General features: G+C 44.7%; 1 non-coding gene across 1 annotated transcript; it reads left to right on the top strand.

Moving 5' to 3' along the window:
• Positions 1–409: 409 nt before the first annotated feature.
• Trnal-aag (transfer RNA leucine (anticodon AAG)) lies at positions 410–491 on the top strand. The gene has a single exon. It is a non-coding gene; the product is annotated as a tRNA-Leu (tRNA).
• Positions 492–8012: the final 7521 nt, after the last annotated feature.

Below are 8012 nucleotides of genomic sequence, written 5' to 3'. Positions count from 1 at the left end.
TAGGTAATGAATCGGTGGCGCGGAAGGAGGCGCAGAACACGGCGGCGGCTTGAAAAACAGGGCGGGGGCGGCGCCTTTGACCTGATGGGCTAGCCAGACGCGGGGCTCGAGGGCGGCGGTGTGGGCGAAGTGTTAGGCTGGTAAAGGTATTGGCTGGGAGGCGAGGAGGAGGCCTGTTTGCTTAATATCATGTAGCAACAACATATAGGGAGGATTTTTATTATCATTATTGTCTATTTACGTTGGTCTATCTCTTTCCCGTGTTCAAAGGACCTGTTGGCATTGTTACCTGTTGTTATTGTTGTTGTAGTTCTTTTGGCATTTTTTATACGCCACGTGTTCATGATTTTGGTTATAATACATGAAAGTTGTTGATTTATTTATATTCACGGACATATCGGACCTCATCGGTAGCGTGGCCGAGCGGTCTAAGGCGCTGGTTTAAGGCACCAGTCTCTTCGGAGGCGTGGGTTCGAATCCCACCGCTGCCAGAGCTTTTTCTTCCCTTGCCGAGGGGTCTACTGATCTGTAGTTTCTTTGGAGGCGTCGGTTCGAATCCCACAGCTACCAGAGATTTTTCGTGTATTGATGGTTCGGCTGTGCATTCTCTGTTGTCCATAATGCATCCTGGAGGAATAAATTGTGTCTAAAAGTTTTCCAGATTTATAAATAGGAACAAACTCCATTCTCTTCCCTAATGAGCAGCCATTTTTCACACACTCCACCCCAGCCAAAGAGCGTCTCATGGCACCGCACGGCCCCGGAAATAAGAGGCACATTCAACTTTAAGTGCATTTCCGAGCAGCAGTAAAATTCTTCCTGCTGCTCTGCGACGCTGCGCTATTAAGCCGACAGTTATTCGCCTTTAACTCACGGACATGAGCATAACATTCTCGCTGCCGCTGCCTGGAGACTATATCATGCCATTGTTTAGGGGGGGAAGGGCAGAGAGAGAGAGAGAGAGAGAGAGAGAGAGAGAGAGAGAGAGAGAGAGAGAGAGAGTAGCTGATACTGAACTCCTTCCAGTGTAAAAAATACTAATAATAATAATAGTAATAATAGAGGAAGAAAATCACATTAAGACTTAGAACATCGAAGACCACGTAAGATTGAAAAGGGACAAAACGGGAGATATATAGAAGAGAGAGAGAGAGAGAGAGAGAGAGAGAGAGAGAGAGAGAGAGAGAGAGAGAGAGAGAGTTAAAAAAAGATAGGAGGGCGGACACCTGTTGCCGCCGAGGTCTTTCTTTGCCAAGTGAATGACGGAATGAAAGGCTTTTTGTGGCAGTATTGAGCGTGAGGGAGAAGAGGGCGCGCGGCGAGGCCTCGGGTGGGCTCTGTTTTGCGAGGGTTGTTACTTTCCCTTTCGGTCTCAGTGTCTTTAATTACGTGACTGAAAATGACGGCACCTGTTACGTAATATTTCGATTTATTTTTTTTGCCATTATCTCATTACGTTGACGAGTCCTATACCTTATCTCCTGTCTCCTTATCTAATCTAAACTCCGATACCTCTATCTCCTGTACCGGTCTTTTTTTTTTTTTTTTTTTTTTTTTTTTTCTATCCCTCAGTGTCTTTTCCTGTCTCCTTATCTAATCTTAACTCCGATAACTCTATCTCCTGTACCTGACGTCTTTTTTTTTTACCTTTATCCCTCAGTGTCTTTAATTACGTGACTGAAAATGATGGTACCTGTTACGTCAGATTTCGATTTTTTTTTTTTTTCCATTATCTCATTACGTTGACAAGACCTGTATCTCATCTCCTGTCTCCTCATCTAATCTTAACTCCGATACCTCTATCTCATGTATATACCTGACGTCTTTTTTTGTTTGCCTTTTATCCCTCTTATGTCCACAGCCCTATATCTTATCTCCTATCTCCTTATCTCATTCTCTCTGTTATTTCTACATCTTTACTTTTTTTTTTGTTTTGTTTGTTTTTTTGTTTTTTTCCGTCATCCCCTCACGTTCACGAGTCCTCCGCGTCTACTATACCGTGAGTCATTTTCTTTCTTTTGCCCTTTATCCTTTGACGTTCACGAGTCTTGTACGCGTCGCTTATACCTTACGTATATTTTTTTCATTCTTTTTGCTCTTTATCCCTTCATGCTCACGAGCCCGCCGCGTCGCCTCCACAACGGGTGATTTACGTGAGGTCGGCGTCCGCTGAGGGTCAACGAAGCGCCATCCGTCTCCCTCAGGACCCTCGCTGCGACACCTATTGATGGCCGATTGTATGCAAATCACGCCCTTATAAACGAAGGAAACGATACCAATTATGCACGCCTAATTAATGGTCACGGGAGGAGGCGACCGCTGCACGACGCTTGCTCTGGACGGGGACACGACGGGACGACAGGACACGACGAGGGGGGGTAGATGGGTCACGGGGTAAAGGGTGGCTGTGACTGGGGCATATAAGGCTGGCTGGAAGGGGAGAAGTACAGGTATGGAGAGAAGGATGAGCAAAACAAGGGGCAGAGAGAGAGACGTATGGTAAAGTGCATAGACGATAGTGAACTCTAAACTTCCTCCATTGAAGAGAAAACAAGACGTAAGGAAAGAAGACTGAAGGAAATGAGAGAGGCGTATGGTTAAGAAGAAGAAAATAATCAAAATACGTATGGAAAGAAGATTGGAGAAAACGTAAAAAGATATGTACGGTAAACAACAACATAGCCGACACCACACTCTGAACTCCCTCCTGTGATAAGAAAAACAAATTACCAATGGAAAGAAGATTGAAGGACAGTAGAGAGGGTCGTGTGATAGGAAAAGTATGTGATTGATACTGAACTCCCTCCAGTGATAAAAGATAAAGAAAAATAACCAGATTACGACTTCAAACATACAAGACAATGGAGGACTGAAAAGAAACAAAATTGGAAACATCTGAGAAAAAAGAGAAAGCGAGGGATGTATGAAAAAGCACATTGCCAACACTACATAAACTCTGACAGTGAAAAAAGAATAAAAAAAAAAGCATATTACCAACACTACATAAACTCTGACAGTGAAAAAAGAATAAAAAAATGCATATTACCCACACTACATAAACTCTGACAGTGAAAAAAGAATAAAAAAAAGCATATTACCCACACTACATAAACTCTGACAGTGAAAAAAGAATAAAAAAATGCATATTACCCACACTACATAAACTCTGACAGTGAAAAAATAATAAAAAAAAGCATATTACCAACACTACATAAACTCTGACAGTGAAAAAAGAATAAAAAAAAGCACATTACCAACACGACATAAACTCTGACAGTGAAAAAAGAATAAAAAAAAAGCATATTACCCACACTACATAAACTCTGACAGTGAAAAAGAATTAAAAAAAGCATATTACCCACACTACATAAACTCTGACAGTGAAAAAAAAAAAATAAAGAAAACCCGATTACACTTTCCAACACCCAAAGCGAACACGACAACAAAGAACAAATGCCGTGCGTGACAAAAAACGAATCGGTTGTCAGTTTACGAGACTCGGCATCCGGAAGTCTTAGTCTAAACATCTCTGACATTATTGAAGCCCTTTTAAGATATCCTGTCCCGTGAATGCATGTCTGTCGCAGCAAAGGCAAACTCAACCTTTCGTAGATCTTAGGTGTCGGGTATTAAGCACGAACCGACCGATGAGACGATCCCCTCCTGAGGCTTTACAGGTGAATGGGTGGATGACGGATTGCATGCAAGGAGCGAGCGTGGCGAGGAGTGGGTGCGGGTGACGGTGTGGGTGAAGGTGTGGGTGTCTGGGTGAAATTGAAAGGCGTTGTCTGTGTGTATGAGAGAGATAGAAGATAAATAGATAGAGAGAAAAAGAGATAAAAAGGAAAGAGGGAGAGAGACAGAGTGAGTTGTATTGTCCGCCGCCGCAAATTTCGTTCCGCGTTACGTTGGGCAAATTTTTCATTTTATTTATTTTCCAGCAGCATTGTGCGATCCGATTAGGCTTGATCCCCATATTTACACGAACAATGGCGCGGTTCAGTTGATGCAGTGCACGCCACCTGTCCGCCTGTCCGTGTGGCCTGGCGCTGCTAACGTGCGGAAGGCGTGTTGTGATGGGCCGTGTTGGGTTTTGCGTTGATGTGGTTGTTGGGGTCACTTATGAATTTGTGATGTTGTTGCTTTCCTTTATGTTTTGTATTGAAGTTTTTATTGTTTTGGTTTATTTTTGTGGTAAATTTTCTTATCTTTATTTTCGTCATTACTTTATACACACTTTTGGTCACTTATGAATTAGTAATGTTGTTTTTTTCTTCTGTTTTCTTATGTTGTTGTTTTTTCGTTTGTTTTTCAGTACATTCTCTTATCTGTAGCATCATTAGTACACACACACACACACACACACACACACTACAAACTTTAACTCCCCAGCAAATCATACTTACGCTAAAGTTGTGTATATGTTGTAATTTTCATTAATTCCAACTAAAATGTGTGTGTGTGTGTGTGTGTGTGTGTGTGTGTGTGTGTGTGTGTGTGTGTGTGTGTGTGTGTGTGTGCGTGTGTGTGTGTGTGTGTGTGTGTGTGTGTAGCTTTCTGACACATTATTTCACAGGACCAGAGTAACACAAGTATTTTTTTTTTCCTATTTCTGTCTCTCTTGAACAATCTGCTTTAAATGTAAATGTAAAAAAAAAAAAAAAAAACGGAATATTGTGTTACGGTTATTCATTGACATTGGAACTTGTGCGTGGATGAACATCAATCACTCATAAACAAAACATATTCACTGATGCTTATATATTTTTCCTACAGAACATTTTCCGCCAGTATGATTCATCTCTAGCGGAATGAGTGAATATTACATGAGTCGTTGAGATAAAAGCGTACACATATTCATTGTTTATTCAGTAGTTCATATATCATTGGACTGACACTCATTTTTATTACCTTTTTTTTTTTTACGTATAAATGGCGATAGAAAAAAAGAACGTAAAGACTCCACGGAAATTCTCACGCACTTTCCTCTTTAGCGCCGCCTGTCACACCTTCCACGGTCGAGAGAGAGAGAGAGAGAGAGAGAGAGAGAGAGAGAGAGAGAGAGAGAGAGAGAGAGAGAGAGAGAGAGAGAGAGAGAGAGAGAGAGAGAGAGAGAGAGAGAGAGAGAGAGAGAGAGAGAGAGATAGTACCCACCAAAGCAGAGACGTTAACTTTTCTCCCTCCATCGCTAACCTTCCCGCCGCATCCTCCTGCAATGCCTCCTCCTCCTCCTTCTCCTCCTCCCGCGGTTAGTATGCACCCTCTTCCTCCCGCGCCTCCACCAGCGTCCCCGAGGAGCTGCGGCGGCGGCTCACGGGTCGCTCTTCACGGCACTAAGTCGATTAAGGTCAATTCCCGTTAGAGGCGAAGGTTGGCGATCTCCCTCCCTCCCCCCCTTCCTATACTACCTCCTCCTCCTCCTCCTCCTCCTCCTTCTCTTCGTCTTCATACTCCTTCTCCTCCTCTTCGTCTTCGTACTCCTCCTCCTCCTCCTCCTCCTCTTCGTCTTCGTACTCCTCCTCCTCCTCCTCCTCCTCCTCCTCCTCCTCCTCCTCCTCCTCCTCGTCGTCTTCGTACTTTTCCTCCTCCTCGTCTACCTCTTCCTCACGTCTTCCCACTCCTCCACCGTCTTCATCCTTATCTTCATCCTATAACCTTTTCCAGTTCAGCTCTACCTTTTCCTCCTCTTTATTCGTGTTTACTTTTCCCTATGTTCCTTTTTGCTGTCTTTATTTTTCATTATCCTTCCATCCTTCTTTTCCTCCTCCTCGTCCTCCTCTCTACCAGTTCATCACCTCATTTTGTCGCTTTCTTCACTTCCATTTTCTTTTATTCCTTGTTTATTTTTTTATGCTCTTCGTTTTTTTCTCTTTAGTTTACCTCCTATTCCTCCTCCATAGCCTCCGATTATTGGGTCATTCTCTTCCCAGTGTCACATTCACCAATAGTCTTTATGTGGGACTCCTGCGTTAGAGGGTTCATGTGACTCTATCGGTGGGGACTCAAACGTTGGATGCCTGCCGCTGACGTGTGCCTCGAGGCTTCCCGTGTCTCCTGTTAGGTTGTGAACGCTCGATGGAGACAGACACGCCATGAAGGGAGGGATTTACGTACATTCTTCAGGGTTCGTCCTTTGCATCTCCCGTCACCGTTGTATAGTCGAAATGGAGATAAATTGATAGATAGATCGGTAAATAAATAGGTGGATCGAGAGGTAGATAGACAGACACATATAAATAGATAGATAGATAGTTAGGTAGATAGATAAAGATATGATCATTTGACTTCCCTAGTTAAGTCACAGATAAAAAGCAGCAAAGCAAACATAACAAAAAGGCAGACACTGACCTCACGAGCCACACAGACGGAAAAAAGATAAAGAAAAAGAAAGAAAAAAGAAGAGCATGGCAAAGCAAATGCAGCGGCGTCATCAACCCGTCCGTGTGTGTGTGTGTGTGTGTGTGTGTGTGTGTGTGTGTGTGTGTGTGTGTGTGTGTGTGTGTGCCCGCCAAACCTCGTGCGGAAAACATTTATTTGCACGAAAACCTCAATAAATAAGCGGCTGGACGTGGGAGCAGAGGCCAGGACGCGCTGGTGGACACGCCGCCTTCTGTGGACCGTCGAGCCCCGGCATTACGGCGTTAAAGGGTGAAGCTACTTATGCATCCTTCCCTCTTATCTTGGCTTTGGCGGCGGCGGCGGCGACGGACTCAGAGACGTAGGTGGTGGCGGCGACGGTGGTGGTGGGCGATGAAACTTACTTGACACTGCGGCCTCTCCCTCCATCCCTCCTTCCTTCCATCCCTTCCTTTTCTCTCTCGGTGTCGTCACGTTGTTGTAATATGTAAGGGCGTTACTTATTTACCTTGTGGCGGCGGGAAAAAAGGAAAAGTGTGACTAGCTGAAAGGGTCAAGACGGATCTCCCCCTACCCCTTTCCCTCACTTCCCATCCCATGCCTTCATTCCACTTCTAATCCCTCCATCCCTCCCTCCCATTCCCCTTTACCTCCCTCCCACCTTCCATTCCTATATATCCCATCCTCCCTTCCTATCCATTCTTTTCTCCCACTTACCATCCCTCTCCCTCCCACTTCCCATCCTTCCTCCCTCCCTCACTGTCTTCACTTCGTTGTAATATGCAAGAGAGATAGTTTTGTTTGCAGTGTGGCCGTGGCGGGAAGAGAAAAATAGAAAGCCGTGAGTAGCTTCAGGTTGTGGACATTATACTTCTTCCCTCCCGTGAATGTCTTGTGACCTTTTCTTTTTGTTTTCTTCACTTTCTAAGACCCGTTGGTTATTTTTGCTTTTTCTTTATTTGTCTGGTGGAAATGCAGGCCTTTGACACGCTCCTATTTGCTAGTATAACAATGGCCACTGGGGGGAGGGGTTCTCTCTCTCTCTCTCTCTCTCTCTCTCTCTCTCTCTCTCTCTCTCTCTCTCTCTGTTTTGTCTGTGACGCCTCGTAACTTGTCGCTTCACGCTTCCCACCACTCCTCCTCCTACTTCTCCTCCTCCTCCCCCTCCTCCTCCACCTCCTTCTCCTCCTCCAGGGAGTATCGCGTCTACAGCTTCTTTAGTGTTGTTGAGTCTTCATGGTGTCCCGTTAGTGTGTCGTTGAGTACACACACACACACACACACACACACACACACACACACTGACCCTGTTTCACCTCCCCTTCTCCCCAGCATCTCGTCCTTTCTGTCTCCAATCCTCGTCCTCCTCCTCCTCCTGTCGTCCTCCTCTCACTCCCTCAACTCTTAACCCAAATGTGACGCCGATTTTCAAAAACGGAGACAAGTCAGCCACCTGAAATTATCGGCCAATTAGCTTAACATCAGTTGTAGGCAAGATGTTGGAGTCAATTATAGCCAGAAGCATTCGGGACCATCTAGAGAAACATAGTTTAATTCATGGCTCACAGCATGGGTTCATAAAAGATAGGTCTTGCCTTACTAGCCTGCTGTCCTTCTACCCTACACTAAAGTAATCGAGGCGGTTGACAGAGATG

The sequence above is a fragment of the Eriocheir sinensis genome, chromosome 2, assembly GCF_024679095.1.
Source record: "Eriocheir sinensis breed Jianghai 21 chromosome 2, ASM2467909v1, whole genome shotgun sequence".
Lineage (NCBI taxonomy): Eukaryota > Metazoa > Arthropoda > Malacostraca > Decapoda > Varunidae > Eriocheir > Eriocheir sinensis.
This window is presented reverse-complemented; position numbering and strand designations above follow the sequence as displayed.